This window comes from Dryobates pubescens, chromosome 15, assembly GCF_014839835.1.
Source record: "Dryobates pubescens isolate bDryPub1 chromosome 15, bDryPub1.pri, whole genome shotgun sequence".
Lineage (NCBI taxonomy): Eukaryota > Metazoa > Chordata > Aves > Piciformes > Picidae > Dryobates > Dryobates pubescens.
The window spans coordinates 3,533,320-3,553,512 of NC_071626.1; positions in this window are offsets into that span (position 1 = coordinate 3,533,320).

Sequence of the window (20,193 nt, forward strand, 5' to 3'; positions counted from 1 at the left end):
TTTGTAGGGGTTGAGGGTGGAAAAATGGGATAACAAATCTTATGAAGAGTGACTGAAGGAGCTGGGTCTGTTTGGTTTGAAAAAGAGGAGGCTGAAGGGAGACCTCATTGCTTTCTACAACTACCTGAAAGGACGTTGTAAAGAGGCTGGTGCTGGTCTCTCCTCACAGGTAATTAGTGATAGAACAGGAGGGAACAACCTCAAGCTGCGACTGGGTAGGTTTAGACTGGACATTAGGAAAAAAAATGTCATGGCAAGAATGGTCAGACATTGGAATGTCTGACCAAGGAGATGGTTGAGTCACCAACCCTGGATGTGTTTAAAAGTTGTTTGGATGTGCTGCTTGGGGATATAATTTAGGGGTGAACCTTGTAGAGTAGGGTTATTGGTTGGACTTGGTGATCCTGAGGGTCTTTTCCAACCTGAATGCTTCTGTAGGGTTCTGTGTGAAGGATCTATACGGAGAGAGAGAGAGGTTTTCTGATCAAAACTTCCAGTATCAGTTGAATTCTTAGGATTAGTTTGAAAGGTGCCTTTCCAATCTGGTCCTTTAGTAGATCTACAATATTTTTTTTCAAACTTACACCTTTTGCAATATTTAATATGTATTCTATTTTGCTTTGGCTTCCTTTCTGCTTTCTTTAAAAATATATTTTACACACTGTCTTACCTTCACTCAGCTCCCACATACCCTTTTTAGTTAAAAACTCTTACCCAGGACCTGACTAGCTGGCAAACATGGGTTTGTTATTGCTCTCTAACTTGTCAACATAGGAGACATTTGTTTCTGGGTGTCTAGTCTTCAGCAGTCATTGCTAAAACAAAACTAGTTTGTTTGGGTTGGGGTTTTTTCAGTGGAAAAATGCACACATGACCTCAATCTGATGATTTATTTAAAGGTATTGCATATCTTCACAAACTTTCCTCTCCTTAGGGCAGTCCCATTTATCTGGGTAGCAGTTGGGCTCCTTGTTCCTAATTATTTGCTTAGGCAGCTGAAATTTTTACTAGGATTTCTCCTTATTTCCCCCACTGAAATCCAGCCAAAGCATTTGATTTCAAAGTTTTCAATAGATTTGTTCAGCCTGAAATGTTTTTTCCAATGAGTTCGCTTGGTTGCTTTTGGAACCCCAGCAAGCAGGGAAACTGCAAGAACCATTATAGGAAAGAATAGTTATAAGCCCATTTGGAACAAATAGGATTTTTATTGTTACTTGACCTATGCTTCCTGCTTTCTAGGTTATTTTTTTCCCATAATGAGGAGGGTGTCTCCTTGGTTCTTCAGCCCTGGAAGCACTTGTGCTTCTGAAGGATATTGGAAAGGGAGCTGTGAGCACATGCTCTGGTGTCAAAAACATCTGGACACTAGATGTACTCAGAGTTGATGAAAATTTGGGGCTTATCCTTTGGCCAAAGGTCTTGAACTTTCTGCAGAATTGTCTGTAAGTCCAAGACCCAATCACAGTGAGGAGCTCTCCACTTAAGGCTTGTTTCAATACATTAATATAGGACAGTTTCGTCGCGGTCTTTGTCCACAGCAAATGAGATTGAACCAAGAAATGTTGCAGGGGGACAAGGAGAGGTAAGCAGGCAATGGTGATGGGGACCCAGAGAAAGTATCAGTGAGTTAGTGAAAGCTACGTGACTCTGGAACCATTCCAGCCCTCCTCTGCACAGAATCTTTTGTGAAACTCACTGTGGCTTCTGAAAGTCCCTATTCATCCAGCCACTGAAGGAGATCATGCTAATAGGCTCCAGGATCACAAAGACATTCACCACCTGCTGTCAGGAGTGCAGGTCAGGCTTTGTTTGCTCTGCTGAAAGCTTTTTTTTCTTTCTCTCCTTTAAAAACTGAAGTGTAGGTGTATGTTTGATAGAGTTTATGATTCTTGCATGTCAGCATTTCCAGTTTTCAAAGGAAGATAAAAAGATATTGTCCATATTTTTCCAGGTATACATAGGATGTGTCTCTTGCTACTGACACAGAGTTGAACTCAGAAGATAATAAACCCACATCTAAAAGACATGGATTTCAAATTAAGGCTTGTTAATTTTAAGCTGAAATGCCTCATTTTTATTAAATGGCAGTGCATTATTTGGGCAGATATTAGCATTCTCAAGTTTCCTGAACAAACCCACCCAAATGCTCCTTCAACTTTTAAACTTATTAAAATAGTTGTATTTCCTCTCACATCAACAAAATGGATCTGGAATTTTATTAGGCTTGTTAGAAGCAGAAATCCCCATTTTTAACCAGCCTGTCTGACTCATCCTTTCAGAGGGATAGAAAAGAAATAGTCTATGATGTAAAATACGTCGAGTGTAACGTTTTACATTTCTGTAATTTACTTCATGATAACCCAGGATTCCCAAGAGTGTTAAACTTGTCTTGAAAGAAATCATCAAGTTTGAAAGGTAAACATAAAAAAAAAAAAGGCCAATCTGTATTTGAAATGTCAGAGGCATAGAATGAGTTTGGTCTATGAATCAACAGACAGCATTTTCCTTTTCTTACACGCTCTTTCCTTTTCATGCACAATGCACTAAGATGAGTGTGTTCAGCAGATAAAGGGAGGTTCTCCTCCCCCTCTACTCTGCTCTGGTGAGGACACAGCTGGAATATTGTGTCCAGTTTGGGGCTTCCCAGTTCAAGACGAACAGGGATCTGCTGGAGAGAGTCCAATGGAGGGCTCCCCAGTTCAAGAGGAACAGGGATCCACTGGAGAGAGTCCAACAGAGGGCTACCAGGATGAAGGGAATGGAGCACTGCTCTATGAGGAGAGCCTGAGAGCCCTGGGGTTGGTTAGTCAGGAGAAGACTGAGAGGGGATTTAATCAATGTTTATAAGTATCTGAGGGCTGGGAGTCAAGAGGGAGGGGACAGGCTCTGCTCACTTGCACCCTGGGATAGGACAAGGGGCAATGGATTGAAACTACAGTACAGGAGGTTCCACCTCAACATGAGGAGGAACTTTTTCACTGTGAGGGTCACAGAGCACTGGAACAGGCTGCCCAGAGGGGTTGTGGAGTCTCCTTCTCTGGAGACTTTCAAGACCCATCTGGATGTGTCCTGTGTGACCTGTGCTAGATTCTATGGCCCTGCTCTGGCAGGGGGTTGGACTCAATGATGTCCAGAGGTCCCTTCTGACCCCTAACATCCTGTGATCTCATGAGCACTCATTTTAAGCAATCAGTTGCTTAGTGTGTTGAGATAACAGGAACTTTCTGAAGGATATAGTGTGCTAAAAAGTAAATTAAAGCAGTGCTTGAAGCAACAGATGCAAACGTCTCCTGAGGTATCACATGCTGTATCCCAATAAGAGCCCAGCTGCAAATAATTTGAGAACTAAATGGTATTTTTACATCAACACTGTTAGACAAAAGTGACTTATTAAGTAATTGCTATTGTGACATAAGCTTTATGCAGTAGCTGAATTACTTGGCACAGCTAAAACCTCGAACTACCTTGGGAATTTATCACATTCTTTAATTTTCTGATTGATTAAATGGATTGTTTGACATTTTGGCAGAGCTTTGAAATCGCAGCATAACAAAGACTCCTTTCATTGCTCATTATTTGCTCTCTTCAGGCTTAGCACAGATTCTTTGAAATGAAAGGTTTAAGGTGCTTCTTTCCTGGGTAATTTTTGTTCCAGTTCAGGCTTTTACTGGCAGTGTCACATTTCCAACTTAAATTCCCCTACTGTGTAAATGCAGTTCCTTATGATGACAGTGTAGCCTACGGAGGTATGTGATCTTGAAGAACACTTTTACATCCTTCATGATAGTGTGGCTGAAGAATTCACCTATGACTAGGTTGCTATCAGAAAGACTCTTAACCCTTACACCACCTGCATTTCTGGAGAGGGGGGAAGCTGGGCAAAACATTGGGCATCTCTGCCCACTTCATTCAACAAGGCCAAGGGCAGGGTCCTGCACTTTGGCCACACTAGCTATGTGCAGCACTACAGACTGGGGAATGAGTGGTTGGAGAGCAGCCTCGCTGAGAGGGACCTGGCAGTGCTGAGTGACAGCAGCTGAACACTTGCCAGCAGTGTGCCCAGCTGGCATGGAAGGCCAATGGCATCTTGGCTTGGATCAGGAATAGTGTGGCCAGCAGGAATAGGGATGGAATTCTGTCCCTGTGCTCAGCACCGGTGAGGCCTCACCTTGAGCACTGTGTGCAGCTCTGGGCCTCTCACTTCAGGAAGGCTATTGAGGTGCTGGAGCAGGTCCAGAGGAGAGCAACAAGAGTGGGGAGGGGGCTGGAGTGGAAGTCTGATGAGGAGAGGCTGAGGGAGCTGGGGGTGTTCAGCCTGGAGAAAAGAAGACTTAGTGGGGACCTTATCACTCTCTTCAACTACTTAAAAGGCAGTTGTAGTCAGGTGGGGGTCAGGCTCTTCTCCCAGGTAACCAGTGACAGGACAAGAGGGCAGGGTATGAAGCTGCACCAGGGGAGGTATAGGTTAGCTATTAGGAAGCACTTCCTCACAAAAAGGCTGATTAGGCACTGGGATGGAATATCCAGGGAGGTGGTGGAGTCACCATTGCTGGAGGCCATTAAGAAAAAGTTGGATGTGGCACTTGATGGCATGGTTTAGCTGATGTGGTAGTGTTAGGTCATAAGCTGGACTTGATCTCAGAGGTCTTTTCCAGCCTCAATAACTCTGTGGTTCTGTGATTTGTGGCAGTGTTCAATTTGCTGCTGCCCTGGGTGGAAGCAGACAACAAAGAGTCTTGAGGGACAACTCAGAGACAGACAGGTGGGCTGGAGGTCATTTGCTCTCGTTAGTTTGACAGCAGTGAGTAAATGTATTGCGTGGCTGTGCTTAATGTCATTTATGAGCAGTAGCCAGACAAAACTATCCTGCTTTCAATATAGCTGCATAGTCCTTTCTGTCGTAAAACAGCTCACAAGGAGATGTTCTACACTATGCTTAGCATCATTAAGCTTAGAAAAGACCTTTAAGATCAAGTCCAAATGTCCACCCAATACTACCATAATCAATAAAGCAATGACATCCTGGGCTGCAACAAAAGAAGTGTGGCCAGCAGATCAAGAGAGGTGATTCTGCCACTCAGCTCTGCTGAGACCTCACCTGGAGTGCTGTGTCCAGCTATGGGAACTCAAACACGAGAGAGATGGACCTGGGGGAGTGGATCCATAGGAGGGCCACAAAGACGGTCAGAGGGCTGAAGCATCTCTGCTCTGAAGACAGGCGGAAAGAATTGGGGCTGTTCAGCTCTGGGGAAACCTTGCAGTGGCCTTCCAGTACCTGAAGGGGACCTGTAGGAAAGCTGGGGAGGGACTGTTTAGAAGGGAATGTGCTGATAGCACAAAAGGCAATGGTTTTACAATAGAGTAGGGTACGTTTAGGTTAGACATTAGGAAGAACTTCTTTACTGTGAAGGTGGTGAGACACTGGAATAGGTTGTGCAGAGAAGTTGTGGATGTCTCCTCCCTGGAAGTGTTTAAAACCAGGCTGGATGAGGCTTCGAGCAACCTGCTCTAGTGGTATGTGTCCCTGTCCATGGTAGAGGAGGTGGAACTAGGTGATCTTTAAGGTCCCTTCCCACTCAAGCCATTCTATGATTACTGTGCTGGTTTGAGATGAGAGTCTATGCATTGAATATAACCTTTCTAACGTTTGATCCCTGTGGTGGGATTTTTGCCTTAAAAACTTAGGAAATAACTTACACACAACCAGAAAAAGGAAAAAAAAAAAAATAAAGTTACCCAAGTCTGTGTTTAGGAATGTAAGAAATTAGAAATCTCAGAAGGAGGAAGATGCAATCTTTTACACACATTTTGACAAAGTCTTCAGCTCCACCTTGTTGTATGTCCCATAACAATCTCACTGGAAACACACCCAGACTCTAGCCTTCTCCATAGCTGAAAAGACAGAGAGTATTCCACCTGAAGTGGGACAAATTCAGCTGGAAAGAGTGAGGAATTTCTGTTCCAGATATTCCACATGAGTTCAAGAGGTGTTAGGCAAAGTCTTAGGTGTCCTAACAACTCACCATCTGGATAAGAAAATATGAACCCCACCAGTACTGCCTCTGGGATGTGGTATTTGGAGGAGTCAGAAGGATATAGGATTTCTAGAGTATATTTACTGGTTGTGCAGCTGAAGTTGGGACATCTCAGAAGGATACACTTGGTGCATGAAGTTTAGCAGTTGGAAGACTCCCCAGGGCCAGAAAAACAAAGGCATTTCTGTGCCTGACTCCTAGCATGCCATGTAAACAGGAATGAGATTTGTGAGGGGGGAAAAAAAACCCCATGTGATCATGCAATTTATAAATGGCAAGGAATTCTCTGGATAAAACATTGCATGACTCTTCAGTGCTCTAATGGTTGAGGGCTCTGCCATGCTCTTGAATTATGGCTGAGGTAGTTGCAGAGGGGATGCTTGCAGCATTCTAGCTGTCTGCCTGTATGCCAAAGGGAGGAAATATGACTTTGCACTTCAGACAAAACCCATCCCGCCTCAATCATTTCAGTTTGCATTTGCTCAGGTCTGGCAGCAGTCACTGCGGCTCGACTGATGTGTGGCAAACTGGGTTATAGGGCTGAACCTGGGGCCACAGAGGAATGCCAAGTGCATGCTTGAATCCTGCATATGCAGCAGGTTCTAGCTGTGACAAAGTCATTACTGACTTGATTTAAAATGAAAGAAACCAAAACCCTCAAAGGTGTTCCGTCTTACTTATAATGAGCTCGTACAGCAATTGTATTTAGTGTAAGACTATTTAAGCTGTAGCTCTAGAGCTAAAGTCATCCCCTTTGGGCCACATATCTGTGTCTGATGTGCCTCAGCTCTAAAAGAGCAAGGCCCTCAGGTTTCATTGCCCTCAGAGCAGTGGCATGTGTGTGATGAGCTACCTGTGCTTAAGCACTGGTCCTAGTCCTGTGAGTAATGACACCTTGCTGTAAATGTTAGTTCCCACTTTATCTTCTCATCTCTGTATTAGCATAAAGCTGTTTACCACCATGTGAATGATTTAGAGTTGGTTGTAAAGCCAGTGAAGAAAGGCTGTAATTTTAAAGCAATGTAGCCATATAGTAATTATAGCAGTGTGCCCAGGTGGCCAAGAAGGCCAACAGCATCCTGGCATGGATCAGCAATAGTGTGGCCAGCAGGAGTAGGGAAGCGATTGTGCTGCTGTACTGGGCACCAGTGAGGCCACACATTGAATACTGGGTTCATTTTTGGACCCTTCACTCCAAGAAGGATATTTAGGTGCTAGAGTGTCCAAAGAAGGACAACTCTAGCTGGTGAAGGGTCTGGGTAACAAAGCTGATGAAGTGTCTGGATAACAAGGCTGGTGACAAGCAGCTGAGAGAACAGCAGCTGAGAGAACTGCAGCTGTTCAGTCTGAAGAAGAGGAGGCTGAGGGGAGACCTCATTGTGCTCTACAGCTCCCTGAAAGGAGGTTGTAGTTAGGTGGAGTTTGGTCTCTTCTGCCTAGTATCAGGACAGAATGAGAAGAAATGGCCTGAAATTGTGCCAAGGGAGGTTTAGGTTGGATATTAGGAAAATTTTCTTTACTGCAAGAGCAGTCAAGTATTGGAACAGGCTGCAAAGGGAGGTGGTGGAACATTCCCACCATCCCTGGAGATGTTCAAGAAACGTATGGACGTTGCACTTCAGGACATGATTTAACAGCCATGGTGGTGCTAGGCTAACAGTTGGACTTGATGAACTTGGAGGTCTTTTCCAACAGAAACAATTCTGTGATTCTGTGATGTTTTGAAACCTTGCCTGAAGGTGACACAAGTCCATTTCCTACCATTTCAACTCTGCATCTTAAGTGTAAAATCCACCTTGGCTGGTTACACTGCTGTAAAACTTTCAGCTTTTTTTTCCTTATGCTTTATTTTGCAGTGTCTGCCTCTAGTCAGCTCAGGGTAGACAAGTAACAAAAATGCAGCCTCAGAATGAACAAAGGTCAGCATGTAACTCAGGATCTATTTTTAAATGGCTATAGCATTCGTGGTATAGCTTGCATTGTGGATGTATTTGAGTGTGAAAGCTTAATGTGTTAGTTCTATCCTGAGTAAGTGGTAGTTAATGAAACCTTTTATTAGTAAAGTTTAGATAATTACCTGGGTAATTGTACAGACAAATAATTCAGGAATTTGAAATGATTTATTATGTGTATAATGGTACTTTACTCCCTTTAACTGCAGCTTAACGTGTTAATTACAGACACTCAATGGTCTTGCAAAAAGTTATTTTAGTGATCATATGCTATTAAGTCTCCAGGGAGACTGCTTTTTGGAGTAGCACCTGCAGGGAGATTCAAACATCAAGCCAAAATGTAATAGCAGCACTTAAAAATTAAACCCCAGACCCCCACCAAACAAAGCAGAGGTTCTAAGGTGGTTGTTTTGGGGGTTTTCGGTTGGGGTTTTTTGTGTTGGTTTTTGTTTGTTGGTTGGTTGGGGGGTTGGGTGTTGTATTGGTTGGTTGTGGGGTTGGTTTGTTTGATTGGTTGGAGTGGGGTGGGTTCTTTTGTTGTTTTGTTTGGTTTTGGGGGTTTTGTTTCTTTGTTTTCTTGTAGTCTTGAAACTGATTCAGTTGACAGCAAGACTCGACTCGAGATTAAGATAGATGCTGAATGTCTTTTTGGAGTATTTAACAGGACATAGCAATCCTGGCAGGAAGGTACACACAATCATTTTAATCCTGTCTTCCCCTGTGACAGTTCCTGCCCTGAAGTTTCTATTCTTCGGATTCTCCTGGCTATAGCTATCTACCAAAGATAAGAGATCCCTCAATTTTGCAGGCCAGTAATGTTAACATGTACCACTCCTTTAGTCTCTGATAGCATCTTTTCCATTGATACCTCAGTGATGCACTTTGCAAATGCAGAATACAGCAATCTAGCAAGCATTTGTTCACTGGGAGTAATATCCTGCACCTGATCCTGGGCCAGTTGTAAGAACATTGACCCCTGTGCCATTGGAATGATTGCTGTGTGAACAAATGATTGATCTGTTGGAATGAAGAGGCTGCATAGTTTTATTGTGAAGTTTAGGCTCAAGGTGAGGAGAAAGTTCTTCCCAGAAAGAGTAATTGGCCACTGGAATGTGCTGCCCAGGGAGGTGGTGGAGTAACCGTCCCTGAAGGTATTAAAAAAAAGATTGGATGTGGCACTTGAAGCCATGGTTTAGTTGTCAGGAGGTATTAGGTTGGACTCGATGACCTCTGAGGTCTTTTCCAGCCTGGCTGATTCTATGATTTCTTTGAGTTTGGGTTTTCTTTTGGTGGTTTGGATTTTGATATTGAGGAGTTTTGGACAAATTTCTGAACAATGGAAGGCAGAATTTTCTGAAAGTCTGCCTCATTGCTGATTGCTTGCTGGAGATAGCACAGCAAGGTTTGTCATCTCTGTGGAGCTTGGATGTGCCTGAACTGTCATGGTCCTTTATGCGATGTGGTGGTTGAGTATCAGCTTCATACTTGACGGCTAAGAGCCCTACGTCACACCAGCATCTCAGAACTCCCCATATCACTTCTTTGCAGGTGGAAGCAGGACTGCCTGGGCACTGTTGTCATAGACACCTCCAAGACGTTGCTTGGGGCTGGGGCTTACTGGTGGGAAGAGGGAGATAACTCTTGAAGCATGAGTGAATTAAGACACTCACTGGTGGTTCTATTCCATGTGAATGTGGAATGAAATTGAATAATACCAAAACAATCACCCTTTCATCATCTGACCAACCTGTGTTTCAGACCACTCTCCTATGGAGTAATTTCTTCACAGTGGTGAGTCCTGCTATGTCATACTCCACACCAGTAAATTGTGTGAGTAACTTTAGATGGAGGCAGAGGCAGAGAGAACTTCAGTGATTTCTTAGTAACTGATAGTGAAGCTGCAGCCATGCACAGCAGAAATTCTGCTGATGAGATTGACACCTCAGTTCTATCATATCTGAAAAATCCCACTGATCATTTTAAACCCAGTTATAGCTAGCTCTTAGTTGTTTGAATAGTTTAGATTACACTGTGTCCCTGCCTGATCTTAAATTTGATAGATTAGATGTACTTGAGTTCAGTAGGCATCTTCTTTCCTTCACACACAAATTCTTCTTTGCATTCATTCTATTTAGACCTATGATGTAGCTGGCCAGAAGACACTAATGCTCAAAGGTATTCATCTCACTTAAGAATATGTTATTTCCCTTGCTTTATTATTATAGCCTGGTATTATCTAGTTCCAGGTTTCACTTTGGTGAAAATACCAGCTCACCTAGATCAAAAGACGCTGCTTTGGAAAGTGATGAATACCTTATAACGTTGAAATAGCCTAATATGTGTATTTTGCTCTTCACACAATTATAAACAATATTTAGCATAATGTATGAAGGATGAGGGCCTTCCAGGCAGCATAGAGGAGGTAGTGACATCAGAATATGTTCCAAAAGGTTCAGCAAGAAAAATGAAGTCCCAAGGAGCAGCAGCATGAGGAATATATAACAAGTAATTTATTCAGTAAATATGTAGATCACCATCCAGTGGCATTCAAGATGTGCTAAACTGAGAATAAATACTCTACTCATGTTATTAGAAAACCTTAAGAAGTTTGTATGCAATGGTTCATTCAGGATTATCCTCGGCATGTGGATATTTATCATGATATTGCTGCACTTAATACACTGAAGAGATGTATATCTCATTAAGTCAGGACAAATTTTAATAGCCAATACTTTATCTTTAAGGCAATAAATCATGGGGGCTTCTCTAACCGAGCATGAAAGTTCTTGCATGTGCAGTAACAACACTGATCTCTCAAACTAAGGCCAGGTGAGAACAGCTAGGGAGATGCAGGAAATACCCAAAGGGACAGAATTTGTGACAGGTTTCCAAATCCTGTTTGCAGAGATTCCCAAAATCCATTTGCTGCAACAGCTAAAAGGGTAGAAATATGGTATTAATTACCAGAGCATGAATTCATGCTTCAAATTCAACAAACTTCCATTGATTTGAGAAAGGATCTGATTAAAACCACAAGAAGCCCAATGGCATCCTGGTCTGTATCAGCAACAGTGTGGCCAGCAGGAGCAGTGAAGTCATTCTGCCCCTGTACTCTGGTTAGCACTGGTTAGGCAACACCTTGAGTCCTGTGTCCAGTTGTGGGCCCCTCAATTCAAGAATGATGTTGAGTTGCTCAAATGTGTCCAGAGAAGGGCAACAAAGCTGGGGAGGGGTTTGGAGCAGAAGCCTTATGAGGAGAGGCTGAGGGAGATGGGGTTGCTTAGCCTGGAGAAGAGGAGGCTCAGGGGAGACCTTATTGCTGTCTACAACAACCCTGCAGGGAGGTTGTAGCCAGGTGGGGGTTGCTCTCTTCTCCCAGGCAACCAGTGACAGAACAAGAGGACACAGTCTCAAGTTGTACCAGGGGAGGTTTAGGCTGGATGTTAGGAAGAAGTTCTTCACAGAAGGAGAGATTTGCCATTGGAATGTGCTGCCCAAGGAGGTGTTGGAGTCGCCATCACTGGAAGTGTTTAAAAAGAGACTGGATGAGGCACTTGGTGCCATGGTTTAGTTGATTAGATGGTAGTGGGTGATAGTTTGGACTTGATGTTTTTTCCATGCTACTTTAAGTTTGCCAATAACAGCAAATTGGTTGGGGGTGTTGATTTGCTCAAGGGTAGGAAGGCTCTGCAGATTGATCTGACTAGAATGGATCAATGGGCCAAGGCCAACTGTGTGAGGTTCAACAATCTCAAGTGCTGGGTCCTGCACTTGGGTCACAACAACTCCAGGCAACATTACAGGATTGCAGAAGAGTGGCTGGACAGCTGTCTGGCAGAGAAGGACCTTGGGGAGTTGTTTGACAGCTGGATGAATATGGGCCATCGATGTGCTCACATGGCCAAGAAAGCAAAAAGCATCCTGGCCTGGATGCTGTGGCCAGCAGGGCCAGGGCAGTGATCATGCCCCTGTACTTCAACACTGGTGAGGTTGCATCTCAGATACTGGGTTCAGTTTTGGGCACTCCACTACAAGAAGAATATTGAGGGGCTGGAGCTTTTCCAGAGAAGGGAAAACAAGCTGTTGAAGGGTCTACAGCATAAATTTTCTAAGGAGTGGCTGAGGGAACTGCAGTTGTTGAGTCTGAAGAAGAGAATGCAGAGTAACAGCCATTTTTTCCTAGAAGACATCCATATTTCCACCACTGTAAGACTATGTATTTGGGCACCTGACATAATTGCATTAATGGTGCTGGTTTCTCATGAATCTCTTAAGCAATAGTAATGCAGGTAGGATTAAAAAGGAAGGGGAAAAAAGCTTCTTTCAGTAATTTTTTTTATCTCAAGGCCACTATTTGCCGCTTCCATTTTTTTACAGTTTCCTCTTCCCATGCAGTAGCTTTCAAATCAGGGGCAATGTGGAGGAGATTGCTGAAAGCAGTGAAAGTGCATGGCCAAATGAAAACTCTACAGAGAATGTAGTTTTGGAAAATGTTATTCTCATTGAAAGCCTCTCAGGAAGCAAAATTAGATTTCTTTAAAAACCACGTTTTAGCAACAACAACAAAAATTACTTTTTTTTTCCTCCTGTGCTTGGCAAATTACCTTCAGGCAGTCTGCTAAACAGAAAAATAATTTTTTTACTGAAAACTCAGGAGAGGAGTTGCTTGTTGGCCAATTTATCCATAAAGCTATTAGTTCTTCTTCTGACCTTGGAGAAGAAAACTGGGAAAAGACGTACAGCATTGGAGGGACCATTTCAGCTTTTAGGACATGGAATCTTAATTTGATTCATATTGTGAAAATGTATATCCAACCACAGCTCTCAGCCAAGTGTCTTACTCTGAGGGTGGTGTGTGCATTAAAATATTGTGAAGAGGGATCAAAGTGATAGGAAGTTTGTTCTTCTGATAGGCAGCTGTAAAGTTGTTCCTTGTTTGCATTGCATGAGGCACAGGAGTGCTCCTAGGGCAGTGAAACAAGCTCTTACAGAGCACTTCCTTTGCATCATCCTGATAAGAATTTCTGCCACAGCAACCTATTTTTTTCCTAATCAAATTGATAACCAAATATTTGTCCAGTCAGTGGTACTTTCCCCCGCTCAGACTTGTTGGTCTCATCTCCCTAGTGTCCCTAGTATCAGCTGATAGAATGAGAGAAAATGGCCACAAATTGTGCCAGAAAAGGTTTAGAGATTTAGGTTTAGGTTTCTTTAGGGTCAGGTTTAGGTTCTTTTAGGTTTAGGGTTTGTTTAGGTTTCTTTATTAAGAAATATTTCTTTGCTGAAGGAATGGTCAGGCATTAGAATGAGCTGCCCCCCAGGAAGGTAGTGGAGTCACCACCCCTGGAGGTGCTCCAGAAATGTGTAGGCATGAATTGCGGGGGAAAAAAACCCCCATATTTCTGGCATCCAATCTGAATCTCCCCAGTAGCAACTTGTCCCCATTGCCCCTTGTCTTTACCATGTACTCTTTGTAAAAAGAGAGTGTCCCTCCTTTGAGGTGTTTAGGAAGAGACTTGATGGGGTGCTTGGTGCCATGGTTTAGTTGATTAGATAGTGTTGGATGATAGGTTGGACTCGATGATCTCAAAGGTCTCTTCCAACCTGGTTAATTCTGTTCTACTCTATTCTCATGGTAGCCACCCTTTATGTACTTGTACATGGTTATGAGGTCTCCTCTAAGCCTTCTCTTCTCAAGGCTGAACAAACCCAGTTCTCTCAGCCTTCCTTCATCTGTATGTGAATGATTGTTTTCCCCAGCTTCCTGGTGACAAAAGTGTTTCATTTTAGTACCTTCCTTTGTGAAGGTCCCCCACAAGCCAGGCACTGTGCTCCTAACTAGCCAGGCTTCCTTGCCTTCACCAGAGAAAAAATAATCTCATACTTTCTGAATCTATTAGGTTGGGAAAGAGGCAGAGAAAGGTGCCAGCAATTCAAGGATTTATTTTTTTTTATTTCATGTGGGGAGAAACTTGAAGTAACTAAGGAGTTCTCAGCCACGATGCAGGGACTGATCCTTTGGAGCAAGACAAGAAGGGTGATGAAAGCACTGTGTTGGCTTTCTGTAAAAAATTCCCAAAGGTAAGAAATAAACCACCAAAAAAATTTGCCTACCCTAAGAAATATCTGCAAATTGAGGTGGTTGTTCCAGAGGAAGTTAGCCATGTGGCATTATTCTTGGGAAAACACCTTAAAAACATTTTAATGAGCAGAAATTTGACTTGAAAAAGACTAGAGACTGGAACGTAGCATTGCTTTGCCCCTTTGCTGCAGAAATATAGATGAGATTTAAAAGCCACAGTAATTTATGAGCTGTACTTAGAACCCATAAAGGGATCTCTCAGATTCAGAATTGTTTCGTTCCTGATGTGATTTAGAAGATTAAACTGTCATATTTTAGCACAGATAGATGGCCTTCATTGCTATAATTAATCTCATACAATAAATTCCATTATTTAGAAGCTATTTCATATAGAAGTCGAAAATATTCTTTTTATAAGGCAAAATGAAGCAGATTAGTTAAGCCTTATAATTACGTTTTGTGGGTATATGTTGATTTGTTTCATATGCAGAGCCTATTTGCTGTGCACAATAATCCAATATACTAAATGCACCCTGCAAAACAATACAGTAATGGAGTGTTTGCTAATGATTTCAATTTAAGGACAGCCTGTCTAATAGCTGAGATAAGATGTTACTAAAACAGTGTGCTAATCATTTGAAAATTACTACCAAAATTGTTTTCAGTCTACAATGGGTTGCAGGCATAATTGTGCTAATAAATATCCAAGTCAGCCCTGATTTTCAAGCTCATATCGTGATTACTATGAGTCTTAGAAATCAGACGGGGCTAAATCATGCTGTTGTGCTCACATGAATAGCTGCTTTGGTGGCAGCACTGCTCATTTGAGTAGAGAGAGCAAGCACATCCTCGCTAGACAGGAATGCATTAAACATTTATAACTGACTGGTCAAAACTGCTTAACTGTGCATGCTCCCTCAAACTCCCCCTTGCTGAAATTTGGTCCGTGAACTATCCATTCCAGGGACAGAGCATCCACAGCTTCTCTGGACAACCTGTTCCAGTGTCTCACCATCTCCTCCACAGTGAAGAACATCTTCCTTATATCTAATGTAAATCAACCCTCTTTTGTTTTAAAATCTTTATCCTGCATCCTATCATTATACTCCCTGATAAAGACTCCCTTTCCATCCTTCCTGTAGACTCTCTTTAAGTACTGCAAGGTCACTACAGTCTTACTGGAGCCTTTTGTTCTCCAGGCTGAAGAACCCCAACTCTTTCATCCTGTCCTCATAAGGAAGGTGCTTCAGCCCCTTGATCATCCTCATGGTCCTCCTATGGAGTCACTCAAGCAGCTGTGTGTCTCTTTTACACTGGGGGCCCTTTTACACTGCTCTCCAGGAGCAGAGGGGAAGAATCACCTTCCTCAACCTGCTGGCCATACTTCTCTTGACTCAGCTTAGGGCATGCCTGCCTTTCTGAGATGCAGGCACACATTGCTGGTTCATATTTGGGTTTTAATCCAGCAACCCCCAAGTCCTCCACAGGGTTGCTCTCAATCCATACATCTCTCAGCCTGTATTTGTTCCTGGGATTGCCCTGACCCATGTGCAGGGACCTTCACCTTGTTGAACTTCAGGAGGTTTGCATGGGCTCACTGCTCAAGCCTGTCAAGGTCTTGCTGGATGGCATCCTTTCCCTCCAGCTGCACCACACAGCTTGATGTCATTGGCAGTCTTGAAGATGGTGCATTCAGTTCCACTGTCCATGTCATGTGTTAAATGGTGCTTGGTCCCAATGCAAACTCCTGAGGAATGTCTCTTATTACTAGTCTCCTATCAGACATCAAATTATCAACTGAAACTTTTTGGGTGTGACCATCAAACCAATTTTTTATCCACTGAGTTCTCCATCCAGCATCTCTCTTCAATTTAGAGACCAAGATGTCATATGAGACAGCATCAGATGCTTTACACAACTCCAAGTAGATGATGTCCATTGCTCTTCCCTTATCCACCAATGCCATAGTCCCATCACAGAAGGCCACCAAACTTGTCAAGCATGATTTGCCCTTAGTGAAGCCATGTTGGCTGTCACTTATCACCTCCATTTTCCACGTGCCTTAGTTTCTAAGAGGATCCACTCCCAGGTCTTGCCAGGAGCAGACCTAGCTGTAGTTCCTTGGGGCTTACTCTTTTCCTTTTAATGTAAAACTGAAGATGTGAAAAATAGTTTGTCTTCCAGCTGTCCAACAAGGCAGGAATCCTCCTCACTGCATGGTGAAGCAGTGAACCAGCTGACCTACTGCTGTGTCAACTCCCTCACTGAAAAGTGATGCCTGAGGCTGGCTCCTAAATTGCTTGCATAGGATAATTGCTTTATGAACATGCAGTCAGTGGTGCATGCTTGTGTGGCCCTGGGATTAAGCTGGGAGGATGCCAATGAAGGCAGATATGGCTTTAGAGGAGCAGGTAAAGGGGCAGCACCATGGTATGCCTACCTTGGTGATACAAACTACCTACTACTGGCCGGAGTTTAGAATCTCTCAGCAGACTCAGAGCTGTGCAGCTGCAAGCTGTGAGGAGCAGTGGTAAAAGGCTGTATTCAGCTGCAGGTCAGGGAGAGAAAAGCAAGGCTAAGCAAGGAACATGGAAGGCTTAATTCATTTGGCTGCTTCCCTTCCTACTGCAGCTGTTCTACGTCAGGTTATTTACCAGGCCTGAATTCTTTCTTTATTCATCATTGTTGACTGTAGTTAGCTTGCTTTGGGGTTGAAAGGAGCTAAGAGTCAATTATGTGTCTAGGAGCTTCTGAATGTCTTAAGTGTGGTAGATGGCTGCAACCCCTACTGCTCACATCTAATGAGGCAAGGCAGACAGCTGCTAGCCTCCAGTCCAGTGTGGGCCCATGGAAAAGCTCCAAACAGCCAAACAAAAGCAAATGGGAAGGGAGGGAACCATGTCTGCGGGGGTTTGCAGGGCATCTGCAGCTACAGTGCTGTTTTCTCTGCCTCTGTTTGCTCCGGAACTGCCCCTGTGCTCACAGAGCAGAGGCGTTGCATGCTGTGCGTTCGGTGATGCCTAATGCAGGTGGACTATCCTCAAGTGGCTTCCAGACCTTGGGAAGGTAAGGGTAATGAGCAGTGAGTGAAAGGCTGGGCTGTCCAGATGGTACCATGTCAGAGCTCCAGCAAGTGTTCATGGTGTCTGGCCTTATTCACTGCCTGCATATTTGCTAGGTTATATCTTGCCTCAGCTCACAAATGCTGGTGGTTAGTGGTGTATACTTTACAGCATCATTTACCTCACCTCTGCTTCTCATCTCCAGTCTGTTGGATTTACCCTGGATGGTTCACTTTGCTGTTCACCTCCTCTGACTCCTCTGCCTTGTGTGTTAGTTAATTATCTGTAGACAAAGCCACACTTGATATCTTATCAACTAGAAAGACTGAATTAATCAGCTTTGTTAGGCAAAGGTTATAGCAAAAGGGTGACCATCCTATCCATCTGTTCACTCGTGTCCTGAAGAGCAACCATAACGGAACTCTTAAAAATCCTATTAATGGATTATAGGTCAATAGCCTAGACACTCCAGCAGCACTGCAAGGAACTATGGACAAAATGTCTGGGATTAATGGATTTTCCTAAGGCTTTTATGAGGCTTTTTAATAGATATTTTCTTCTCAAATGCTAATATGTTCCGCCAGTAGAAAGAAAATGGCTTTTTACCACTGTACTCCCTTGATGTGACTAGGCAAAGCAGGGAGGTACCTTAAACTATGTAAAATGCATTGGCTTGATCAATTCATATGTAAAGTTCAAGGAGAAAACTTTGGCCTTTTGCCTTCAGAAGTAACCATCCAAGTCGCAGAATTATCTCATCTTGACGCATGAGGAGTCTCAGGCATTGAAATTCCAAAGTTCACCCGATTTACTCCTGGGGACCGAAGGGGCAAAACGTACTGGGAAACCATCAGGCAATTCACTCCGCCGCATACCTTGCTGAGGCGACTGCAATGCCCATCACATTTTGTCTCTTGGAAAAAGTGTTATACAAGGAGGCTAAGAAATTCTGTCAACCTCTTTATCCTTTAATTACAGAAACTTTCTTTCATTTGGAGGTGTATTGTAACCTATTCAAATGTTAGGGCTCTAAATACCGTGTTTGTGCTTAGTTTGCAGTAAGCACGGCTGTGTGACAGGGTGGCCATTTATCTCCCTTCTTTTTTTTTTTTGTCTTGACAGCTAGACTTGACATCTTGAATTGCCACAGTGTACACTCACATCCAGAATAAGGCACAAAAGGTGCAGAACTGTTTGTCCAATCTTTTGTCCCTTATCCTCATTAATGTGCAGCAATTGAAGGAAGCTAAATGATTAAATACGGGGAAACCGAAGATTTGTGTCATTACTGGGAATTTGCTGCTATCTCCAGGGCTAAAATATCATTTCAGGGTGTTTTTTTTTTCACCTTTCTCTCTTCTTGTGCCAAAAGAGGGAAGGGATCTGTAAGTTCTGAGGATGACTAGGGCTTGGTCTCGAATAAATTACACAATCTGCATGTTTTCTGGAAGAGTCAGTAATTATAAGTGTTTATTATATTTATTCACTGGAAATAGTAACGTTAGGTTTTCTGTTTAGTTTTTTTTTTCTTCTTCTTCTTTTGGAGAGTATCAAAATTCCTGATCACAAGCAGAGCAAAACTGGCTGTTCAGTAGGTCTTCTATTTTTTTTAATTGCTTCCATTTCTTCCAAGCTCTCAGAAAAAGGATTGGCAGTTGTGTCACACTCTTCAGTCTCACAGGAATGAAGGTCTTGGCTCTCAATGAGAATTTTTCCTCTTCCTTGCTGAGGAATATCATAGAATCATAGAATCAATAAGGTTGGAAAAGACCTCAAAGATCATCAAGATCCTCTCCTCTCACAAGGCTCAGGCTCTACAATGCTCTCCTCATCTCCCAAAAACGAAGTTCAAGAGGAATCTAGGAACTTGGCCAGGAAAAGAAAGCTCCTCTCTTCCCCACCTTTAAGTAGAGAACCCTGAAGGGAGAGCATCAGAGAACTGTGTGGGTTCAGGTTTTTTTTCCAACAGCAGCACTGAGAGAAGTTGGCAAGCGAAGCTGGAATCAGGCAGAGAAAGTGGGGATGCATGTCTGAAGTGGGAAAGGTCCTCCTCATACCAGCAGCCGTTCCAGGAAAACTGAGGCAGCACCACGCTCCTGTCGTGCTTCTGGAGGTGCTGGCCCCGGGAACAGACCGGGACTGCTGGGATTTATCTCTGAGGTGTGAAAAGCTCTCAGCGTGAGCTCATCAGGCTGTGCATTGGGCAGGGTTCAGGCAAGGAGCTCCACAGCCCTGGCAGGTTTACTTACTGCCTTTAATGAATGCCCAGGCAGATAGGCACTTAATTGTCTTCTTGTCCCATGTGACTTTAAAAACCAAATAATTAAAAAAATCAACTTGTGAACGCTTGGCCATCTTTAAGAAGGTCAAGATTAGCACACGAATCGTCCTTGAATATCAGGAATTCTTTCCTGCTTTCTCATTTCTGGGAGAGCAGATGTAAATCTTAAGGGCTGAACAATGCAGAGACTGTCTGAGCAGTTCTGTGTAAATCTTCCTTGACCAATTCCCTAAAAATTGTGTCAGCAAGATGTTTTGTTTTGCCAAGGTTTTGGGTTGTTTTGTTGTTTGGTTTGGTGAGTGGGTTTTTTCCCCCCTATTTTTAATCTGGACACGCTGATCTGAATTGATGTGGTTTGTTTTCCTTGCTGCTTTCACATCTTTGCTGTCGTCTGTCACACATTTCAGCTGAAAGCATATGAGTTAACAGTTTGGCTGGAGAATAGGGCAAAAAGAGGAACCTGCTTTTTAAGAAAGATAATTGACACAGTAAGAGTTCAGGCCAAATCCCTTCCACCAGCAGTCTTGCTGTAGTCGGTGTGGCTAGTTGTGTGAATAAGGCAAACAGGATTTGGCTCTTGCTGCCATCTTTTATCATAGGAGAGGGAGAAAAACACCGTAAAATTAAATAGATATCATCCTCCTTACATTCCTAGTGTAACTATTTTAACTGGAATGCCTCATAAACAGATAAAGGCACTCCTGAGCTTTGGGATGATCATTTTTTAAATGACCATTTAGGACTGGATTATGATTTTACATTTTCACCTTGGAGCTTTTAA